The 25471-nt window shown below is 40.2% G+C and overlaps 1 protein-coding gene across 1 annotated transcript in view; it reads right to left on the bottom strand.

Moving 5' to 3' along the window:
- LOC109034558 (uncharacterized) overlaps positions 1-25471 on the bottom strand; it is a 112518-nt gene that overhangs the window by 38066 nt on the left and 48981 nt on the right. The window lies entirely within an intron of this gene.

The raw sequence follows: 25471 nt of genomic DNA, 5'->3' as shown, positions 1-25471 counted from the left end.
CCCTGTGTGCAGCGCCCCCGACTGAAAGTGGATCAACGTGCGATGGGGACGATACAATTTGTCCCCGGACAAAAGGACGTAACTTCATCCCGACGGTGCGAAATTGATTGAACAATTTAGAGGTTTACCAGAGCATACAGATATGCAATTTTTTTTTTTCAAAATTATCCTGATTTTTGCATGAGATTACAAGAAAATTCAGTGAAATTTTCAGTTAGGAATACCCAGGATCCTCTCAATAAAAATTCAATTTGCAAGGGAGAATTTGGCAACATTGAAATGTAGTTACAGTCATGGGAAAAGTGTTAAAGGCTATCCCCTAGAATTTTTTTTTTTTTTTTTTTTACCCCTTTAAGTAGCCCACAAGGGCTAATCCCGCGCTTTTTAGTCCCGACCCCCCTCCGTCCCTACTGAACAACCAGTCCCAGGCAACCAATGTTTGAGACCATCAAACTCGGGTCGCCTGGCAGGGAAATCGAACCCGGGACCTCCCATAGAGCTAGCGCTACAACCACTACACCACAGGAGGCCGACCTTGCGGAATTGCAGAACCAATCCAAATTGTCGGATGGTATGTGCATTTCTACTCAATTGTGGTAGTGCCGCAACTCAAGTTGGAGTATAGTACCGCAACATTTGGATTTGTAACCTAATTCATTGGGGCACTATCACAATTGATCAGGGTACGACCACGATATTGATTGGAAATGCTCATTTCACCCAACAACTCCTAGCTATGTTTTTTCCGTGTTCTTTTGTGGGAAAAATGACGGATTGTCGATCGGACAATGGGTCTGTTACACGCACGAAATGTGCACTGTTGGAAATCTTGGAGTGCATTTCACACCGTGTCATCACACACTATTTTGCCCCCAAAAATTCGAGTGGTAAGAGTGAGGATTGGAATAGAGAGATCTCTGTTCCATTATATCGGACTTTACTTTGCTAAAAAGGTGAATTCCGCTTTGCACTCATACCCTTCCAGTTTTTTGAGGATAATATGAGCTTGGTAGTGAAATGTACCACGGATTATTCTCCGAATTATTCAACAGAGCACAGCCAAATGATTGGACTTTCAAGAAGTAAGGTTGTACAGAAGTTATGTTAAGCAAGCATCATACATGTAAATGGACGCCTGTAGGCTGCTTGTTGAAATTTTTGGACAAAACTATAGACAAAGGGCAAATGGAGCTATCAGGACGATTGACAGATGAGGTTTAAGTAATAGACTGACCAACGGCGATCCACTAGAGATCCTGTAGTTAGTTCATCATTTTCCTTCTTAATCTATGAGAAGCACCCGTTTCAACCCATTGGATGGCTCTATTTTCCTTTTGTCTAACGCTTTGTTTATCGTTTTGTCTATTAATTTCAAACATCAGCCTGCTGAACACACAAACTGGGTAGCTCACTAAAAAAAAATTCTCGGCGTTTTTACCAAGGTCCGTTGGTACCTTTACCATCTCACTTTTTTACCAATTATTGGTAATTTCATCAAGAGAGACCGGTAAGCTTAACTAAAAACCGATATTTTTACTGTTTTTTCAGGTAAGAATACCTCTTTCATTGGTAATCAATTCCCGGTAACTTTGCCATTTTATCTCGATAATTCTACCACAGTCGATAAAAAATATTGGCGTTTTTACCAAGGTCCAGTAAAATTACGGAGAAAGTTCAATAATTTTACCGAGATTTCTTGGTAAAATTACCAATTCCATAAATGGTAATTTTACCAAGAAAAAACTGGGATCAAATAGAACTCTGAATTCTTGGTAATTTTACCCTTTTCTTAGTAAATACACCGAAATTTTTTTTCAGTGCTTGTGTCGCCTCGTAGAGTAAATTGGCAACGTGAAATGTAGATACGCCCATTCCGGCCAAATCCGTGCGAAATGCATTCTCGGAAAAAAAACGTGAATTTTTCTCGGGAGTCCCCGCGAGAGTTCTATTATTAAAATGCAGTCTGAAGTAGGGACTCCGAATTTTTGGAGAGCGGTGTATTCTGACAGTTTAACAAGGTGTTCCGTTTCCAAGTAAAGAGCGTAGCCCGTCCGAGCATGGGCACAAGCATGGCGTGTTGCCGCTCACGGCCCGACAGGCGCGACAGGCTCCAGTGGCCATGATGGATAACCCTTACCCCGCGAGAACCGGAAATAATACTTCGGCGCTCCGCCTCGGGCTCAGATAACATTGAAAAAGGGAGTTTTGCATGCATTTCGCATAATTGTTTTCATTAATTCCCGCCGGCACGATACCCCGCCGTGATGAGGCAGGGATTGTGAGTCTAATTGTGCATATCCACGCTCGGGCTTATGACATTGTTGGTGCACTGAAATTACAGGTGCCTTACAATTTGCAAAATCCGCAGTGTATTTTCTGGTGCGCTTCGTGCACTGGCAAAAAGTATGGTAACATCTACTGGATTGCATTTTGCAAAAAGGAACCAGAAGAATATTGCGATGATGCAAAGATTGTGCATTTTCAGCCTTTGCGATAAAATTACTGAAACCATGACAGAATATGAAATTTACGTTGTAATTTTGTCTTAAATTTACAGTTTTAATCGAGTAAAATAGAAACTGTAAATGGATAATTAGGTTTTTCTTCCAAGACAAAAGAAGTTGCTCAATCTTAGCAATATTGCAATGCTCCTGGTTCTTTTTTGCAAAATGCAATCCTGATATGAGTCTACTCGATTTATTACACAGTGATACTATTCAGTGGGAATCACCATAATTATAGCAGTATCCGCCAGAACTCAGTTGATACTTACCATAGTATGGTGTATGTTACCATAGAGTCTGGTGTTAATTAGCATACTCGTATCACTGTGTCAGAGTAAGGTAAAATATGCCAGATATTTTTTCCAGTGTATTTTTTCGGTGGCAAATCACTGCGTGGGTTTGTTTCCTGAGTTATTCCGTTCAATATTATTTTCATTGAAGTTTTAAAAATTTACTCTTGTTACGATGGTCTGTTGACGACTTCTTAAGCTGCTCTTCATAACAATATATCGGCGGTGAAACTGCAAAAATGCGTAACTCGGTTGTCCGGTGTTTCAAAATCCCCGCTTTATTTTTTAAAAGGGGACCAATTTAACATCATGGTTTGAAGTTTTCGCAGAATATTTTTTAAATAGAGAGGAGAGATCAATGAAATTTTGAAAAAATGACGTTTAGTAGTTTTCCACGTAGAAAATAAAGCGTGGCCGGAAGTCAGCAACACCATACACCGAGATATGCATTTCTGCGGTTTTGCCATCGATATAGTCCGTGCGGGGCCTTGCTCAGAACAGAAAATAAGTAATTTTAAGAACAACCATGTATCCTTGAACAGATTCTTTCCAAAGAAAGTCCCATTTGGTTTCCATTTTAATTTAGAAAGGTTCAAGAGAGTCCTCAAATTAGCATAGTAAAAAGGACGATTTCTGCCAACCTCGGATGAAAAACAGTAAAACTTTGGGTATGAATCCTCATAAGGAATGACAATAATTTACCACTTAAAATAATTCCAAAATACTGATGAAAAAATTCTGCGATTTTGACGAACTTTAGGGAGGGCGCGAACCTACCTTGTTTACAAAACTCACGGTATGTTTTATTTCGCATTTTGTATTTTTTTTATAATAGTAAATAATTGTAATCCCTTTAAAGGCCTCATCTCCAAATTTATGCCGTTGAATTTTACTCAAGGTTAACAAAACTTATTGTCCTTTTATTATGGTATATTGAGGGCTTCCTTAAATCTCCCTCGATCACAATGTGAACCAAATGGGGCTTTCTTTGGAGAGGAGCTGTTTCAGAAACAACTGCTTACATGACCCTGTACATCGATGGTGTGACTGCCAGACTGCGTATCTTGGTTTGCGACTTTGCAAACTTCCTGCCATACTTTATTTTTTAAACGGAAACATTACTCAACTTCAATTTTTAAAAACTTTCATGATTTTTTCACCCTGTTCGAAAAAACTCAATGAAAACTTCGATGGATGGTATTAATCTGTTTCTTTAAAAGAAAAAAAAAATGAAATTGGATCGGATATTTTTAAACACCGCAATCGAGGCACGTGGTTTCTTAGTTTTACCGTCGAAACACGTCATTCAGCATCCTGGTAAAAATTGGCAGTAGAATCCGTGTTCCAAAATACCATAGACCTACAGCCGGCTGTAAGATTTCCAATAGCTTCTATAGCCGGCATCACAATTTCTTATAGCCTTTTACAGCCGATGGCGATGAAGCAACAGCCTGGAGATAAAGTGTATGCTAAATATACGTACGGATGCTAGGACTTAGTGAGTTTTTGGACTACCGCTCTCTTTTTGAGCCGTAGTATCTTGATTTATTTTGCAAGGAAAGCTCCGTACTTTTGAAGGATGCCTGCCATTCCTAATATGTTGGAGCGCCTTCAATATGATACTGATTTATGATACTGTGCTATACCTCTGATGTGGAATTGTTGCTTAACGCGCCACGATACGCTGCGGCGCGGCGCGGCGGGCGGGCAGCTAGCGCTGAACGCGCATTGGCGCCTTCAAACCTAACAGGGATACATCACGCATTGCGCAATGCGTGAAGGTGATTCCGTACAAACTTAAGGATTTACAAAGCACAAGAATTTCTACATAATTTCTTATAGCCTTTTATAGCCGATGGCGAAAAAGCAACAGCCAGGCGATAAAGTGTAAAGCCCGGCGATAGGAACTATAGCCCGCCTGTATAATTTTTTATCGCTTCGCGTAGCCCGGCCGTATGATTTTTTCCACTTTTTACAGCCAGCTACATGATTTTCTATCCCCCTCTTCAGTCAGTCATAAGAACGCCTATGGTATTTTGAAACGCAGCTCCAATCGCCAAATTTTATCAGGGCAGAGGCGGATCCAGCAATTTGGCAACACCGGAATTCCTCCATTTAAACCTATGCGAAATAATCGACTCTCGTCGGAGCACCTGACCCCTCCAAGATCGATACATTTCCATAGGAAAAATGGAGAAAAAACGATGTTGCAAATTTGCTGGATCCGCCAATGCCCCTCAGTCAGCGATTATATGTATAAATCTAGGGGCCCTTCCTGTCTCCCTAAGTGACCCTATCCTCGACGGGTGGTCATTTCACCAGTTCCTTCATCTTTTTATCGCACTGAAAAACTATTCTCGGCGTTATTACCAAGGTCCGTTGGTACCTTTACCATCTCACTTTTTTACCAATCATTGGTAATTTTACCAAGACAGACTGGTAAGCTTACCTAAAGACCGGTATTTTTACTGGTTTTTTTTCAGGTAAGAATAGCTTTTTTATTGGTTATCAATTCGCGGTAACTTTGCCATTTTATCTCGGTAATTCTACCACAGTCGATAAAAAATATTGGTGTTTTTACCGGAGTTCAGTAAAATTACTGAGAAAGTCAATTATTTTACAGATTTCTCGGTAAAGTTACCAATTCCATAAATTATAATTTTACCAAGAAAAAACTGAGATCAAATAGAACCCTGAATTCTTGATAATTTTACCCTTTTCTTAGTAAATACACCGAGATTTTTTGTTCAGTGCCTATCCTCGACGGGTGGTCATTTCACCGGTTCTTTCATCTTTTTATCGTGTTAGGCGAGGTCCTTTTCTCTTAAGGCAACGTTGGAGAGAATCTCGGTTCCTACTGCCGTGCGGTGTCGTCACTGACAGAATTGGGTCACCGATCTCAGAGGCACCGCGCCGATTCGCGCCTCCTTCCTCAGTCCGATACTCCGCGGCTCAGACGCCTCGATGGGATTTATCACACTGTCGCAGTGTGGAAGAACGCCCTATGTACCCGCGAATATTGCCAAATTTCTTTCATTAAAACATAAATTTATTCTAGGAAACTTTTCTTTCAATTGAGATGTTGCATGTGTGAGGAATTTGCGATTTGACTGTTGAATCGTATGTAAAAGTTCGCGAGAAACACGATGGTGCCACTGGTTTTCTCTGAAATCATCTCCCAAGCTCAAAAAAAGCTCTCAAGTTGAGGCCAAAATGGAGGGGATATCCCACGCTATCCTGAAAGTCCACCTCTACATCAAGACAACCTCTCCATGCAAAGATAGGGAGCAAGTACATTAGCAGGGTTGCAGTGTTTTCAGTTGTGGAGTCCCCAAATAAAGTGGCAGCCCTGTCGATGTATTTGCTTCCTATCTTTGCATGGAGAGTTTGTCTTGATGTAGAGGTGGACTCTCAGGATAGCGTGGGATATCCCCTCCATTTTAGCCTCAACTTGAGAGCTTTCTTTGAGCTTGGGAGTTGATTTCAGAGAAAACCAGTGGCACCATCGTGTTTTTCGCGAACTTTTACATAAGAATCAATGGTCAAATCGCAAATTCTTCACACATGCAACATCTCCATTTCTCCGAGAATTAATTCGCAATTTTATCTAAAATGTTTAAAAATTTCAAGGAAGAATATCCATGCCCTAGCAGCATCGACTGTTAAATTTTAATTGAGAAAAAAAATGTAATAAAGTTGTGAATATCTACAAGCGCGGAAAGTCTTTTAGATTTATATATTTTTTTTACTGAAAATATATGTTACATTTATGATAGAGGTAAAAATCGGCTTCAAAATGTTATCAAATTCTAGAAATCACTCATAATGATGGGAAATATAAAATTAACTGCAAAATGGACCGCATTTTGAAACTTGGAGGTACAGGATCTGGCTTAGTTTCAAAACGACGCATGTATCATTAGTTTCACTATATGCAAATGAGTGTTTTAACGGATGAGTTAGAAATTTTATTTCTAAATTGTAAAATGCAGCCCAAATATGCAACGAAAACAATTAAAATTGTATGTAATATTTTTGATAAAATTTACGTCAATAAAGAGATAAAAAACTTTTAAAAGTACACAGCAGCATTTTTACGTAAGATAGAACATGAAGTGGTTCCCAACCCGAATATTTCGATAGTTTTTTTTAAAATTTTCTCATTGATATCAACGAGTATTCTAACACAGTTTTAACAGTCAATGTTAATACGATAACTTATCTTTAAAATATATATTTCCTCGGGAGGAATTTGGCAACGTGCGAATGGCCATACGTCGTTTTTGCATATCACGAGTTGTGATTGCTGGAGGAGACAGGTAACAGGTAACCGGGAAGCACCCACCTCCCCTCCCCCTCACTCCCGTCGCCGCACGGCACCGACCGAATGGGGTGGCAGGGGGTGTTATGGGGGTGGTGGAGTGGAGGGGGGGGGGCACGAATTAAATCAGACACTCTTTCGCAGGCGAGGATGGCGGCTCGAGCTATTACCGACGACGAGTTGCCTGAGTGGCTTGGGTATTGATAGTTCGGAAATCGATGGTGAAACGATGGGAAACACGAATTTTCACCGCGCGCTGTTTCGGAATTCAACGGAAACTACCAGTTACACCACTCGCTCATTTGGGAGGTCCGCGGGCAAATTTTATTTTGAGGATTTGAACCGTACTCTCAGAAATTTTTGGTTGTCGTGCTCACGGGTGAAGGTGACCAATGGCGAGACGTGTTTTGCTATGAATCGATTAATCTCCCATCCCACCCAGATAAGACAGAAATATTTAGCCAATATTTAAACAATATTGTTTTGATATTTATTCAAACATTGGGCCAATGTTAAAAATGTACACCATATTTCCTTTTGGCGTAAATACTGTGCTAATACTTTAAAATACTGTGAAATACTGTGCCAATACTGTGAAAATATTTTTATAATATCTTGGGTAAACATATTATTTTTAAAAATACTAAATAAAGATTCTTTAAATATTTTTTAAAAAAATAATTTTGATTAAAATATTATCAAAATATTGTCAGTATTGTGTAAATATTGCGACAAAACTGACAATATTTGCCCAATATTGTAAAAATTGTATGTCTTATCTGGGCAACCTGTGGAGAAGGATATATTATCAGGGCGTTCCAACAAACATCGTGATAATTTATTCTGTAATATGACTTTAAATGGGGAAAATTTCGATAGGTGGTTATCACGTCTCACTACTGAACGTGACTCTCACCATTACGAATAAGACGACCGGAACCAACACAGCATGATATTAGAGCAGAGGAAAGGGCAGGCGTTGATTACGGCGCAGAGATACAACTATTCGTACTTGATGAATGTCCGTGTTGCGTCTGAAAAATTGAAGGCGCGATGGCGTGAGGAGTGAACTCACAATGCTCCGTTCTAAGTCGCCAATGAGGTATGGTTTGGGTTCGCGAGAATAGTTAAAACACGAGGAACGAACTCATATTTTCGGCTGTGTTGACACTCAACATTTTTCTCTTTTTTTTCAAATTGATACAGAGTAATTTCGGATTGCTGAAAACTTGACTTTTGAAGGATCTTATTTAGGAATTTTAATTATATACCTATTTTTATAACTCATATTAATAAAATAAACATCATATGCCTTTATTAAGCTATTCATTTCTTTTCTTACGTATCATGTCAGGGATCATACCAGGTCATTTGCCCCCCCCCCTCCCCCCAGGTTTTGGTAAAATGACGTTACTGGAGCTCTCAGGATGTGCTGTAGTGATGGTTAAAATTTTGATGATACCTCAATTGTCTGCTATGTTTTTGTAGCTCTAACAAAACGTTACAAGCTATCGACCTCAAGTATGAGCGAGTATGTCAAGTAAGGGGTTTGAATGAGTTAATGGAACGAGTAAATTATGATGAAATAACTGTTGCCAAGAAAACCGAATGCTAATTACTACACGAGTTAAACATTAAAAGAACGAAGTATCCAGTACATTAAGTTAGGTACATTATTGAGTGAAGAATTCGTTTCGAGTAAAAGATGCATCTTCCGAGAGATGTTGCAACACATAAAACGAGCGTGGGGCACATCGCAAGTTTGATTTAATGCAGTCACGACTACTATTGACTCCTCGTAGGCATGCACGAAAATTAAGCGCCGCCTTACGCGCTGCGAAATTTCGTCGCTCCTATAGCGTAAGGACGTATCTTGATTTCCAAATGAGTCCTTGAAAGCATGGATGTCTATGTCGGACAGGGCTCAAGTAGAAATTTAGATCCGCCCTTACGCCAGAGGGGCGGCGATTTCAATGCTCCCTAGTAACGCGCAGTTAATGAATGTTCACGTGAACCTCCGACGACAAGTCTGCTCATGAAGTGACTAAATCGCACATCGTAGAATGTTACGGTTCACGCGACCTCATATTTCTCGTAAATGGCTCAAAGGAGGAAATAAAATCGTCCGAATCTATACTAAAAAAGTCAAAAAGTCTAGAATGTCTCCTTTATACCTATTCAGAGACAATTTGTGTTTTCGGGACCTCGCATTAAGAATTTAAGCAACGTAATTGGGTGAGGCAAAAGTTAACCAAACCTAACTTAACCTAACGCTATGGTTCGCACGTAATGCTGACTATTGATCAAATCTGTTGAGCAAAAAATCAAAAGAAAGTTTGCTTAATGATGACCCTTAACTCGATTTGACTTTGACATTCACCGGTATTTTTTTCCCCTTTTTTTTTTAAATGACCGGTGAATGTCAAAGTAGCACTTTGCATTTTGACCCCCGGGGGAAGGAGTGGGGGACTCAGTAAAATTCCGTCCCGTCATTGTAGCAGTGTGGGGTCTGAAAATATAATGTCTTTGAAAGCAATAGTGGATATTCGAACTTTATTTTGCAATAAGGAGTCGGTAGTTCTGTCTGACCATAAAAGGCAAAAAATAATGGCACACATGTTGCCTCCAAAATGAACCAGGAACAGTAGCTCCTTATTTCAAAACAGTCCATTGCACGTACCTGTCAGTCAACTCGGTTGCAGTTTCGTTGCTTCCCTGACGTCAAGGCGTACCCGATTTCTGCATGAGCCCCAAAAAGCGTGAATTCACATGTAAAACAGGGTTCACGTCGAAATTGAGATACACCTTACGTCAGAGGGACGAGGTGTTTTAGATCTGGAAGTTTCCTGGGATAAGCTCGTCCATTATGCGCTTGTGTCACAGAGGAAGGCGCGTCGCGGGGCGCACAAAGGGATCGAGGCAATGGGAGAGGTCGGACAAAATTTGGAGACTTTAATTGCTTGTAACTCCGTTTATACAAAACTGTGAGGTTCTAAAAGTGATTCCATAGGTTGCTACGTAAAATTTTCTGCTTGAGGCACCCATTTATATTTAAAATTTGACGAATTAAACGTCAAAATTTGATGTTTTAGTTAAAAAATTCAATGTGCGACCTCTCTGACTGGCTCGATCCACTGTGCGGCGAGCGCGGGTTTATTAAGCTGGAGACGAATCCGCGGGCCCGCGCGAGGGCGGAGATAAATCAAAGGAAATTCGAGTTAAAGTTAAACCCTCGAAAAAGGACTCGTGCACGAAAGTTTGGAAGTGCAGATGACAGACAGGGACACGACGGCGGCATAACCACGTAACCAGCCCGAGAGACGATCCCGTCGCACGGCGGGAGAATACGTCGGGCGCAGAGACAAAGGACCCTCTACACTGGGGAAAAAAAAACACATTGGATCCAGAGTCCAGACTCTTAAAAACATCGACCAAAAAAAGTACTCTTGATTCAATCAAGAACCAAGCCTCTTGATTTAAGCGGATTTCGTTTTGATTCAAGCGACAATCCGATTGAATCAAGAGTATTTTTTCTTGTCAAAGTTTTCAAGAGTCTGGACTCTATAGATCCAATGTGTTTTTTTTCCAGTGTATTGGCCTCTTGGCGACAGGTGGAGAGTTTTACTTACGAGCATTCATCACCTCACTGAAATTTTTTTTTTTATTATATTATTTTGATTTAAAGCGTCGTTTCTTGTTGAAACAGTTAGGTTAGTTAAATCTGTGCGGGTTTTACTTGAAGTCAGTTTTTTTGAGTTACAGAAACGTAATATGTTATCATTTTTTAAACTTAAACTTGACCATAGAAAAAAGGACTTTTTTTATAACTTAAGAAAAAACTGACGTCAAGTTAAATCCGCACAAATTTAACTGAAAACACCAAATTTCGTCGACAAGAAACGACGCTTTAAGTCAAAATACTATCTCAAGAAATTTTTTTTTTTCGGTGAATTCCCTATGGACATTATTCATAAGGGAGAAACAGTCATCGGTAGCCTGTACGTGCGTTTAATATTTTTTGGTTAGTTTTTCTGTAAGTTGCGTTGACCAAATTTCCGGGTTGAATTTTTGCAACCTCGTTAAAAATCTGTCGCGAGGACAACCCCTGTGAGACATTATGGTCAGTTCATTATTTTTTCACTTGGTCTGTACTGTAAGAATCATCCGTTTCAACCAGTAGGATCGCTTCATTTTCCTTTCATCTTCTTTGTCTATAACTTTGTCCATCCATTTCAAGAAGCAGCCCGCTGAGCGTCTCTTCGGGTCTAACGTGGGTATGAATTTACGCCGTTATAACTACACGGAGAAAAAAAAGGAGGTGTTTGCATTTCGGGCATCTTGGAATTTTTTTGATGCCGTAGGTCGGTACCACGACTTTTATCATCGATTTTCTTGGAAATGGTGTACTTTATGTAAAAAATGCATTCCACATAAAGTGTTTGAAATTATATCATGAGTTGATTGAAGCAAAAAAATCAGACGTTATGGTCCGTTTTTCATACTTCGAATTCCGGGTTTCGCTGACCAGGTTGTACTGACCTACGTCACAGGGTAAACAAACCCCAAGATGCAAACACCTCCTTTTTTCTCTATGTTATAACTGAGCCACCCGTTGCAATCAAGGATAGCTTCATTTTCCATTTTGACGTATTTCTACCAAACAGACCTATAAGGAGGTGAGAAATATAGGGTGTACTTGCTAGTGCTCTGGCCGTAAGAGTGAATGAGAATAATAAAGCGCCAAGGACGTCAGCGGCAATGAAAAAGCGGGGGCGCAACGGGGGATCGTCGTCGGGGCGCTTTAACTCATGAGCCCTGTCCACAACGCTCTCTTGCCATGCCTGCGGCTCATGAATCCCGCATTCAGTTGGCACATACGTCTCTTTGATAGAATGTAATATCCCGCACTGAAAAAAAATCCTGTGTATTTCCTAAGAAAAGGGTAAAATTACCAAGAATTCAGGGTTCTATTTGATCCCTGTTTTTTCTTGGTAAACTTACCATTTATGGAATTGGTAATTTTACCGAGAAATCTTGGTGAAATTATTGAACTTTCTCGGTAATTTTACTGAACCTTGGTAAAAACGCCAATATTTTTTATCGACTGCGGTAGAGTTACCGAGATAAAATGGCAAAGCCACCGGGACTTGATTACCAATAAAAGTGGTTTTCTTACCTGAAAAAAACAGTAAAAATACCGGTTTTTTAGGTAAGCTTAGGTGTTTTTGTAAAATTACCAATAATTGGTAAAAAAAGTGAGATGGTAAAGGTACCAACGGACCTTGGTAAAAACGCCGAGAATTTTTTTTCAGTGCGCTTTTCCAATTCTTCAAGAGGAATCACGCCCTCTTTTACAATCCTTCGATGCAGCTTCGACGAGCACATCCCATCTTTCTCACCTGCGCATAGTTCTGTTTGATACAAATACGTCCATTAGTCTCCTTCGTCTGCACCTTTGTCCATAAATTTCAATAATGAGCCCACTGTGCGTCCCTCCGGGTCTGACGTGGGCATGGATTTACGCCGTTATGACCGTCGGGGACCCAGGCGGGCGAGGAAAATGTTGGCGTCTGTTATGTTTCAAAACTTCGCGAGACATCCATCATGTTGATCATACATCCAGCTCGGGCCACGCCACTGCCGCCCCCTCCCCTTTTTGCCCCCTCCCTTTGTAACCCCCCCCCCCCCCCCCCCCGAGCGGAGGTCCCCATCCTGCAACGAACGTATCATTATTGTCAATTTTTCAATCGATGGAAAGTGTTACTGCCCTGGGCGGGGTGGTGCTCCGGAGCTCGAGGGAAAGAAGAGGGCTTCATTAAAATTTACTCGAGCCGCCTGCATGGCGCATCGCATGGCATCGTCGCTCCTCTGGCGTGAGGGCGTATCTCGATTTCAACTTGAGCCCCGGAAAGCGTGGTTTTACATGTGAAACAGGGCCTACGTTGGGATTGAGATACGCCTTTACGTCACAGAAGCGACGATACGAGTCTTGATTGCCAGTTGGGGTCACTCTCTCTAGGAGGAGAGATGTATTCTAAACAAAAACAAACGAAGAGCTTCACTTTTACTTTAGTTAGTTAGTTAGTATAATTTCAAGACATTCAGCGTCTCAGGCTATTAACGTCCCTACAGATAATTTTGAAAATATAAGTTTAGTCCCAAGATTCTCCTGGTAAAAATGCAGTTTGCGAGGAGATTTGGCAAAATTGAAACTAAGTTACGTTCTTTCGTGAGGAAACAACGCGCTATTCGTTCGACTTTGCTTCGTTCAGAATGACACTCACATAGGAGTAAGGTGTCATTACTACGAGCCTTGAGCTCTCATCAATATTTTACATAAAATACGTAAAAATATTAAAAAGAGGGTTATTCATATAGGCGAAAAATGTACCCAGCCCGGAATGTACGAAACTTTGTGGGCTGATAGTACTAGTTGAGAGAGGCTTATCCCTAGCTCCGTTTTTGCAGGAACCCCAGGGAAACAGCGTTGCCATTTTTTAAAGTCGTAACCTTCAAACATCCATAACTTTCGGAGAAATGCAGTTACAGAGCTCGTATTTATACCAAAAGATGCAAAAAATTACGTTCTATCGACCTATGCCAAAGAAATTTTAATTCGACTCCGTTGTTGCCTTGTTTTGGCCATTTTATTAATTTTCGTAATTATTTAAAATCACGTTACCGCCTAAAAAAGTGTTTGCGGTTGGTGAGGATTGAATAAAAACATGTCAGAATTATTGTTCGTTTGATTCCGCATCCATCGATATATTATACTTTTCTGAGAGACTTAGGGAACACGAGTTATAGCGATTTGAAAATTCGGCAACACCCCCGATACCCCGATATTGACGCTCGTTTAGGTACGTTTCGCGACTCCGTGTTAAAGCAAAACGCCTTGACCAAACAAAATTCGAAAAGTCAGTTCATGTTTTGCGCTTTTTTGAAACTTTCACATGATTTTTAGGAATTTAAGTAGCGGCGGTGTTGCCGGTTTTCAATGAAAACCACCGCTGCGATCACAATTTAAAGCAGTACTCATTTAATCTTATCCAGCTACATTTGTTAACCTAAACTGACCATTTGCGACATGGTGTTGACAACATTGCCTAATTTCCGTCGGAATTCGCGTAGAGGCGGGGTTGCCAGTTTTCATAGAAACCGCCACCGCAATCAAAAAAAAAAAAAAGGTATTACTTCTTTGATCACGTTCAGCCTTATTCTGTAGTTGGAATCGTTTATTTATCGAATCGATGGTTTCCTCTATCTCTCAGCAACGGCAGTGGTGCCTGACAGTGCCGAGATATCGATATTGTATAGAGATCAAGAGCAATGGATCTAGGTCCCCTGCCAAAACTACTCATCGGACCGATTGAGTGATTTGTGGGCTTAAATTTCGATATCTCGTTACTGTCGGGCACCACCGCCGTTGCAGAGAGATAGCAGAAACCATCGATTCGATAAATAAACAATTCCAACTACAGAATAACGCTGAACGTGATTAAATAAGTAATACATTTTTTTTTGTGATTGCGGTTGCGGTTTCCATGAAAACTGGCAACCCCGCCTCTACGCGAATTCCGACGGAAATTAGGCAATGTTGTGAACACCATGTCGCAAATGGTCAGTTTAGGTTAACAAATGTAGCTGAACGTGATTAAATGAGTACTACTTTAAATTGTGATCGCAGCGGTGGTTTTCATTGAAAACCGGCAACACCGCCGCTACTTGAATTCTTAAAAATCGTGTAAAAGTTTCAAAAAAGTGCAAATCATGGGCTGACTTTTCGAATTTTGCTTGGTCTAGGCGTTTTGCTTTAACACGGAGTCGCGAAACGTACCGAAACGAGCGTCAATATCGGGCGTCGGGCGTGTTGCCGAATTTTCAAATCGCTATAACTCGTGTTCCCTAAGTCTCTCAGAAAATTATAATATATCAATGGATGCGGAATCGAACGAACAATAATTCCGACAGGTTTTTATTCAATCCCCACCAACCGCAAACACTTTTTTAGGCGGTAACGTGATTTTAAATAATTACGAAAATTAAAAAAATGACCGAAACGTGGCAACAGTGGAGTCAAATTAAAATTTCTTTTGCATAAGTCGATAGAACGTAATTTTTTGCGTTTTTTGGTATAAATACAAGCTCTGTAACTGCATTTTTGCGAAAGTTATGGATGTTTGAAGGTTACGACTTTAAAAAATGGCAACGCTGTTTCCCTGGGGTTCCTGCAAAAACGGAGCTAGGGATAAGCCTCTCTCAACTAGTACTATCAGCCTACAAAGTTTCGTACATTCCGGGCTGGGTACATTTTTCGCCTATATGAATAACCCTCTTTCCAATATCAACCCACGAGTCACCGTTTCCTGGATAAGGGAACGTACTTCCATTCCAAAGATGTAAAACTGACCCAAACAAATCAATTTGTTACACGAATGAACCTGCGGAATTTCCGTCGAAAGTTTTTTTGACTTTTGGAAGAGGTCTGAGGAAAAATTAGGTAAATTCTCGGTCGGAGATGCCGAAGATTCTCCTGGTAAAAATGCAATTTTCCTGGAAATATCTGGGAAAATTAAAATGTAGTTATATTCTTTCTTGAGCGAAACGGTGCCGTGTCTAGGAAACAACGAAATATGACACAGGGACGGAGTACGGTGAGCTTCCGAACTCCATTTAAAGGTTGCAAAATTGACCCAAACATTTGTTTGTTTTTTTTACAAAATTTTACCTGTGCAATTTTCGGCAAAAAATGTCTGATTTTTGCAAGAGGTCAGAGGAAAAATCTATCAATTTTTTAATCAGAGATGGCCAAGATTCTTCTGGTAAATATACAATTTGCTAAGCGAAATTTGACAGCATTGAAACGTATTTATGTTCTTTCGCGAGGGGAATGTATGTCTAGGAAACTACGAAATATGACACAGGAACGAGCTTCCTGGACGGGCCGGCGACGTTCATCCCCTGATGAGACGGAATTGCGGGGCAATTTTCCGGGCGTGTTCCGCAATTCACTTTGAGAGGCCACTCTGAAAATTGAGTAAGTGCGGTTTACGTGGCACTCGGGACATGCCCTGCAAATTCAATAATCATTCCCGGCAAGATGACCCGTCATTACCTCTTCCGCCATGCATGCCGCTACGTCCCAAGGACGAGAGAGTCGTTTTACCTCTCATCCGACACAGAGTTCGCCCGAGCACCCTAGACCGTAGTACAATGATAGCATTGGTTTTATTAGGACGCATTTCTGCCAAACGGGGTCTCAGGGCTGATGTCGTAATGCTCTTAGTTCCCTTTGGCAGAAATACGTCCATACTTCGGTTCATATCACCATTCTTTTGATTTTAGATGCCGTATTTTCCGTTCAAGATACCAATATTTTTAACCAAAGTATACGATAAAGAGTTTGATTGCACGAACTTAGGGTGCTGTCACGTGAACTTTTACGGTCCATCTGAAACCTTTTTTTACCTATCTGTTTTACTTTTTTCTGATTGGTTAATTCATCGACCACTTGGAACCAAGATAGCGAAGATGACGTCATTAGGAAAGATAGGATGACGTCATACAAAAACCACGATATAATGAGGATGAAGAAATCAGAGGCTGCGAATGCTGCGATAGGATTGCGCAAATGGCTTCTTTTTTACCTTTTTGGAGATGTATAGGATATTTCTGCTACTGAAAATTCACATATTTGCGCGAATATTCAATAATCAAGAAGGAAGCGTTAATCTGGCAACCTTGGTAGTTTGTTGTAGATAACCACATCACGGAAGACTGTTCATTCCCTCCTCACTTACGAGCATGTGTCTTTTCGACGGATAGCCCTCGCAGAATGAATGGCCTAGAGAGCTTTTATAGACGTTTTAAAAGTGAACTAATAAGCAACCGCTAACCACTGAAAAAAACTACCCGTAAAAAGTCGTAGAACAATCATGTTCAAATTATACCCGAAAGAAAGCGTTTATTTATTACCTCTGCAACGTTATGTACCACTTTTATGTTTTAATTTTATCAAATGTTTTTAAAACGCTACTCACAGTTTTTCTGAAAAGTTTCCGCGAATTCACATAAACGATCTCCAGTAAAAGTATAGAAAATTTCGACGCGATATTTCCGTTTATTCTATTTTCTTTTAATAGAACCAAAACAAATTTAAATGTCATCCGAGTTTCTGAATCGTCTGAATATATATTTTCTCCTTAATTGTGGTAAAAACTAGAGTCGTAAGTCAAGACTAATGACACGCAGTCCTACAGAATTCCTACAGTCTTATAGGCGCTATTATGCGTTTCACGCCAACTGACCGACTGCAGCGCATTTGGCGCAATGCGAGAAGTATTCATACAGTCTTGCAGGCGCTAATATGGACCTCACGCCAACCGCACTGTTTGGCGCAATGGTTGAAGTATTCCTGCAGTCTTGCAAGTGGTTTCTCATTTTGCGTGCCTTTTAAAATTATCTCTACCTCAGTAGAAGCAATACGCGACGTCGACATTCAACGCCTGAGGTAGGATTAAAGTGAAAGCGGCCCGAGCAGTTTTCTCTAGGGCAGGTTTGGTCTTAGAGAAAGTATCCATAAAAAAGGCTTCAAAGACTAGGTAGCTCTTTGTGTGAAAAGCTCGAATGATTTTAGAGACTGTCATTTCCCGAAGTATATCATCTGTGCAGGCTGGAGCCTAAAATATATCGATTGTGCCCAGAATGCATCACTTTGGAGCTGAGGAGGATCCTTCCCAAATCCTGATATAGTCCTGTCCAGGTACTCAAAGGTATTTTCCGCTCGTTCGGTCATTATACATTCATGATTACCGCGAGAAGCGAAACGGTGGCTCCGATCTGCGGTGAGCCTCGGTTCCATAGGCAGTTCGCGACGCGGAGCTCGCCATAAGTGGGACTAGAGTCCCTTTATACTAAGAGTCAAGACAATGTGAATCCATTTCTGATTGGTTCCCGTATTTTAGGCCTTCTCAGTGTCACAAACGGGAATAAAGATTACATTTTCACCGATTGCAAAGATTTCTAATCTGGAATGGACCAGGGAATTACGGGTTCGGCAAGGAACAAACGGAATGAAAGAAGGAACGGAGAAAGGAATTCAAGAATGGGCCGATCAAAGCTTTATTTCCGTTTGTGACTCCAATAGAGGTGTTGTCTTGACTCTCAGTATAAAGGGACTCTAAGTGGGACAGCCTCGCGACCGGCTACAATAATTTTAAACTTTTCCGTTGCCACAGACGTTGGCGACGCGAATTGTTTTTTCAGGAGCATCGACATGTTCAGAATCATCGCGCCGGGTGATTGATTTCGCGTGGCTGATTTCGTGTCGCGCACTGCCTGTGGAAACGCGGCTTTAGTCCGGGAGGCTTTGAGCGAGTCCTCTCTCGATGTGGCTTAACGCAGTGTCCAGTTGAGAGCCTTGCGTGACAGCCGAACGGGTGACACCCGGCGAGCCCGAATCTCAAATCGTGTCACTGGGTCAATTTCGCATGACCAACTGCAACAATCGCCGGGTCCAGATTTTTTCGTTTTCACTAGAGGTCAATCCCAGTTGAAAATATCCAAGAGGGGGTTTTGTCTTCATGGGTATTTACAGTTTTTCTCATTTAAAAAATATGAGCGTTTTAACATTGACGCCCATTTGATCAAAACTTTCAGGTTAATGCCGTCTCTGGTAAATTGGTCCTGTGGGAACCCGCAGAAGAATTTCCATGAGAACTCGTGCGGGCCAACGGGTATTCACTGGCAATTCGCAACCTATGGGGACCCCAATTGAGACCCATTCAAATTTCACGAATCCCATCGGGTCCCCATTGGAATTTCATGGATCCCATTGGGTCCCCATAGGTTCTTATCGGATGCCATAAACCACCTATTGGTCCTCATTGGGATTTTGTGAATCCTATTGGGCGCCCATAGGAACCTGATGGGTCCCCATTGTAATCTAATGGGTTCCTATAGGATCGTTTTACCAGGGATATTTAAAGTCAAAATGCGCGCGTGATGTAGTCACGATTTTGCATAGCCGATTGGAGCTTTCGAATGCAGGATGCCTTGGAGGGAGATGTCTCTTGCTAGTTTTAATCAAAATGCCAGCCGCAGCCCTCACGTAAACGTAGTATTAGCTCCTAAGTAGATAAATTCATGAGTATTTGAATCCGAGTAGTTCCCAGTTAATGAGTATTCTCCCATATTTTGATCGCTTATAATTCTAATTGCATGACTTTCGAAAGGCTGACCCATTTGGCAAAAGCAAACGGAGATCGGAGGATTGTTTTGTCGTTCATCCACCAAAATTTTGAGTTCTCCAAACTTTACAGGAAGAAAACTATACTCCATACGGGACTTTAAAGTATTTTTTCCACAAACCTTATACTTCCAGCATAATTTGGGAACATTCTAAGCGTATCTCAACACATTCATAAGTCTGCACTTACCCTTAGATATAAAATATATGTTTCTTAGATTCATTTTATTTGTTTCAGGTGTTCATTCTGACGCTGTAAAAATGCGTCCGTCGAAATCGGGGAACTTTGGATTTATGCTAAACCACTGAAGTAAAAGTCAATTATATGTTTGGAATAGCCGTCAAACTTTAGGGAATTTATGAAAATACATTTTTAAAACCTTTCAAAAAATGCATTGATAAGCACGGTTTCTTTATTATTCAAAGTTTTAGAGGTAAATAATGCATATCCTTAAACTAAAAAGTCTCATATTCAATTCAATTTTTTTCAAAACATTTTGAGTGTTTCAAATCTGAAGTATACCATTAATGAGTTGCTTTTTTTTCTTTTCTGTTTTTCGATTTTCACTCTAAATTACTGACTGTGAGGAAAATATTTGCGTTATTTTGTTCCTTCCGCTTAATTTAGGAGGCCTTAGAAACATAAACCAACCCAAGTGAGCTTTGTTTAGTAATTTTTCATTCATGAATTTTTGAAATGTCGGAACTACACACTCAGTGTACAGGAATTTGAACAACATTACGCCACAGAAAACAAAATAAAAATTGCATTTATGAGCTTCCACTTAAACGCGCATCGCCGCTAAATCCGAGATGGCGTCCGGAAACATCCTAAATTAATTGCAACTAAGTGCACTCTACACTATTTAAAAATGCATTAATTGAAAATTGCCGAACAAGCTCATTTTTTATATTGATTTGCATTGAATCAGCACTAGAAAGAGTGAAAAATTAGGCTATCTCAGGATCAATCGAGTGCTTCAGGAACTTCGTGTTCCATTCCCCATATTAACTGAACTTTCGCAGTATTTTCCCCCTCAGTTTTTTCGTAAATTATACTCTCTGCAACGTCCTCCACAGGAAATTCCAACAGTTCTCCCTTTTAATTCAGAATGTGAGTGGCCGTGCAAAGTCGTGAATGTATTCTGCTGAACACAGCGAGAACGACGTAACTCCACTCTGGCTTTTACAATATCGACAGTGGAACTGCAATGCGTGTCTCGGTTGCGGTGTTACGAAATCTCTGCCACTGCTCTATTTTTTCAAAAGAGACTGAACCAACATCATGACTTGAATTTTTTACAGAATTTCATTTATTCAGAGGAAAAAACACATCGAAATTTTAAAAAACATCCTGTAGTTTTCCAAGTAGAAAATGTGACAGTGTGACAGAAAGACTGCAGCGCGGCAAACCGATACACGCATTTCTGCAGTTTCACCATTGATGTCACCTTCCTGCCAGAGTATCACAATGCAAATGCTATGGGACGTTTAAAAATGTCCACCGTCATTTTATTTTTTTGCAGAGAAATTTTTCAACGAAGCTGTCTGAAAATTTCACTGATTTTTTTTGTGCTGCCGATAAAATTCAGTGAAATTTTCAAACAGATTCAACTAAAAATTTCTCCGTAAAAAATGAAGTGGCGGCGGAAATTTTTAAACGTCGCATGGCGCTCGTGATACTTTGACCGGAGGGTGACGAAGATATGTGCGACCTAATTATTCTGAAAATATAGATGATGAAAGACCCCTGGTTATCATTGGAGAATTTGCAAGGGTCTGAAATTTGACGAATTTCCTGTTTAAGTGGAATCCTCTGAGTGAACTGAACACGAAGATACCCATGATTCATAAATTGAGCAATTATTAGAGGAGATATGACAAAATAACCGATTCTGCGAAAATACATGTGTTTAAATGGGAAATGCCGCCAGATGACGTCACTAGGCGGTGCATTTTCTCACTTTCAAATCAATTTTTCTCCAATTTCCCATGTCAGAAAAAAATTATGAAAAATATTGCGAACTCAGCTCATTAGGCACTTTCAGATGAAGCAATAAAAAAAATTGCGTGCAAATTCTCCATTGAACGTTCAGACAGAAAAAAATTGAAACATTCAGAATGATGGTACGGCGTTTTTACTATATGGACGGTAGTATCACGTGCGCCTTTTGCCTTCAAGCACGGCATTCGTTCTTGAAGTTTTGATCGAAGATCGTCTATGTTAATAACAAAGCTCGTTCAATTTGCGCCCCCCACTCGGCTTAACCGGAGGGTTTTCCCTTAAGACAACGATAGGTAAGGTCATCGGTTTTCCTCCCGAGCCCTCGGGACGAGATAGATATACGAAGGTGATACAAAATGGATGAAAGGTCTCCGGCGTAAACGTCGAAAAGTTCAGTTTTTTATGCCGGGTTGTTAACTAAAGTGCTTTCGCGTAACATTCCGGGGGGATTCAGTTAAAATTTATGAGTTGTTCGATAGGCTGGCCGCCCGTTTGTGTTGTACGCTTTTAGTGCGCGCTCATGTTTGATTTTACGAGACACACGCCGCGCGCATCCAAAATTCAAGACAGCTCATCAACAGCATCGATTCGTGAGCCGTTCTGGCACTATCCGGCCTCGCATCGGAATTTAAAAAAAAAGAAAAAAGAAAATACTTGCTGTGTAAAAGGGAACGAGATAACCTTCCAGGTGAAAGATTCATGATCACTAATTTTTTATATTTTCGATTGGATTCCTATACTATAGCGCAAATGGCGCGCGTATATCCTATCCAGAGTTTCTGCGACTTTTTTAAGGTTTGTGACTGTTGTTGGGACGAGAGATCTTACGTCATGGAGGCAATATTTTTAAAATAATGTTAGGGAATTGTGAAATTCTGTTCTCGTATACTTATATTCAAGATAAGATAGTAGGTAGAGTTAATTGACTCGTAGATTGAGTCAAAATGGCCTCCAAACACGAGGCAGTTTAAGAAATTTAGAGTCAATTAAAGTTTTTTAGAGCCATTTAAGTTAATTAGGGTCAATTAAATTGATATATAATCAAATTTTGGTTGACGAAGTTTGTTCAATAAATCAATAATATAATTGATATGGAAACAGAAAATACCCCTTTCTAATAGTGCAGAGCGAGTTTTTTTCGAGCTGGGACAAACAAATTCAGTCTTAATAATTGAACGAAATAACTTTTTTAAGTACCCTGAAAAGTGAGTTATGAACGGTCACGTTGATTTTTGTGCCAGTCAAGAGCATTGAGTTGCACTAGGATCCAATAATTTTGTGACCTGCCTGACCATATGAGATCAGAGTTTTATATAACTTTTAAAAAAAAACTATCACAAGAATTGAACTTGGCAAACTGGTGCCAGTTGTGGGAAGACATTAAAAATTTATCTCGTCCTAAATTGTGTTTGTGTGAAGATTGCAGCCGAAAACCCATGAAAAAGCGGCAACATTCTCCGTTCTATATCAGCACTGACTTTTTGTCTACGAACGAACTTTAAATTGAACAAAATTGGGATCGAAAAAGCTTTTAGGGTCTTGTCACTACTTACAAAGAGAGAAAAAGGTCGTGCCCTTAGAGCACTCTCTACGACAGGAAGTGATCGCGAAAGAAAAGTTTCATTTGCCAATTTTGCGATTAATTATTTGAGTTTCTTTTTAGCTGCTCTCATTTAGAAAGAAAAGAAAAGAAAAACGGAGGAAGCTGAGTAGTTTTTTTTTACGCTTCAGCCTACAAAAACATCAATCGATAGGTAAGGCTAAGAGAAGTCAGAACGTTTTGATATTGGTTGGGAAATGCAGCATTAAAATTGAGGATGTATTACTGTACCGAAGCATTAGTATCAAGAAAACCAAGTGCCTTCATTTCTTCGATGCATCACGCACATACATTGAGCACGAACAATTGCATTCAGATGTTTGTATTAAAGAATTAAGAGCGCCTGCATTTTTTAGATATGCAATACGCACATCCATCAAGTTCGAATAGTTGTATCCGAGCGTTAGCATTGATGTCGCGGTCATTGGTCAAGAGTTTACTAGATTTTTATTGCAAGAATTTCTGACTGATAATCACGCAATTGCCGATCAAAAAGTGTTCAATGAAATTTTATGGTTTCATCCTACGGTGTTCCATTTCAAACAACATCTCTTAAAAATCATCATTCGTATGTTCGCTGCAAAAGCTTACGACAACATTAAATCTGAGGGGTTTGAATTATTTAAATTCGCGCAGGTCTATATTTTTATCTGAGCTGGATACTTTTTGGTATTTTTACAGGGAGAAGCTATCACCTCATGAACAATATTCCATCCAATTTGCAAAGGGTGTGAGATAGACTGCTGAAATGTATTTCATGTCGCGCAAAATAATTTCATGGTTTTTTTCATTCAAGGAAATTAGGTAACACAGCGCTTCAAAATTTCCTGTGGATCTGTTCTTAAAAAAAAATAAATAAATAAATAAATAAAACGGACATCGTCTAATCTACCATGCCATGTAGAAACTCATAATCAACATTGTTGATGATGTTGTTGCAAAATTTCATACTTTAATATATATACTCTGTCTTTGAAGACATTTATAAATATTTTGTTCCTATCCTTAGAATTCTCAAATATTCTTCATTATATTGCGCACTAAATTATTTTTTAAAAATTGGGAAGAAAACATCCACAGGTTCTTCAGAAAATTCGACTGTTATCAAAGGTAATTTGGCAACGTCCAAAAGCTTTCACGGCGTTCTACCTTGGCACGGCAGTAATGTACTCAGAATGATTCAAGTTAAAGACGTCCAATTAGTTGATGTAACCGGAAATCCTAAACGTTCGCGGAAGTTCCGCTGAAAATTTTATCAAGCCTCAGGGAATCCCCGATCTCTCCCAGCAAAATACGCGTATCTCGAAAGGCAACGGGAATCAAAAACATTCAAAATTATGCTCATCTTTTTAGCCACCCTTAGCGTGCACGTGCTGTATTATTCGTGGGGTAGATGACTCTTCAGACGTGCGCCTCCTCCCCTATTTTTCTCTCCCCCTGCACCCCAGAGCGACGTTGTTCCAACACGCTTTGGCTTCTCTGAGGGAGTGTTACCTCGGCACTTGTGGGGGATTTTCAGTTGCACTTCAATTCGCGCCGGCATTGTATATTGTATAAGTCCACGTCGTTATCCGTTTTCCTTGTGGTTATTTTTAACCCTTTCAGGTGAAGTGTGTACCCTCTTGTTTATTCTACTCGCCGATGTGTGCAGTCTGATATCCGCACAAGATTCACCTGTTTTCACGATGAAAATTTCATACGGCAGCAGGGTATACTTTCTGTCTTCAAAATTTTCCCCAGGAAACGGTAATTACAAGGGCAAAACTGAGGGGGTAGGGGCCTGCCCCCTTAAAATCTACTTGGTCCCGTTAGAGGAATTTTTCGATTAAGGTGATTCGATGGACGCCATATTTTGTGTCAAAACGGCATACAATACATCGCATCGATTGGTTCCATTTTTACAGCTACTCGTCATTTTTCCCCAATTTTGAGATCGCAATTCTGTTGTCAGGAGACTAAGCACTCACTCACCAATTTTAACAAAGAAATTCAACGTAATAAAGGCGTGGGTTTTTTCAGAGAGAAAACATCGCATTCGATACTGATATCGAAACTGCACTCGAATGCGATATTCTCTCTCTGAAAAAACCACGCCTGTATTACGTTGAATTTCTTTCTTAAAATTGGTAAGTGAGTGCTTTAGTCTCCTGACAACAGAATAGCGATCTCAATATTGGAGAAAAATGACGAGTGGCTGAAAAAATGGAACCAATCGATACGATATATCGCATGCCGTTCTGACACAAAATATGGCGTCCATTGAATCACCTTAAGTGCATGACAATTTTGAAATATTTTCAATGGTTTTTCAATGGAGTTTTTATAAAGAGCAGTTCAAAATTGACTGCTCATTACGACATCTCAATTTTTAAAATTTCCGTTGAGGGGGCCCCTTCACTTGGATTCTTTTTGTAGCCTTCCGACTCCCATCTCCCCCTATGAAGTGCTCCCTTAGCCGCTCGCAAAGTATCTTTAGTTCTGCTTAAGGATGAACACACTAAAAA

Source organism: Bemisia tabaci, chromosome 5 (genome assembly GCF_918797505.1).
Source record: "Bemisia tabaci chromosome 5, PGI_BMITA_v3".
In the NCBI taxonomy this organism is placed as follows: domain Eukaryota; kingdom Metazoa; phylum Arthropoda; class Insecta; order Hemiptera; family Aleyrodidae; genus Bemisia; species Bemisia tabaci.
This window is presented reverse-complemented; position numbering and strand designations above follow the sequence as displayed.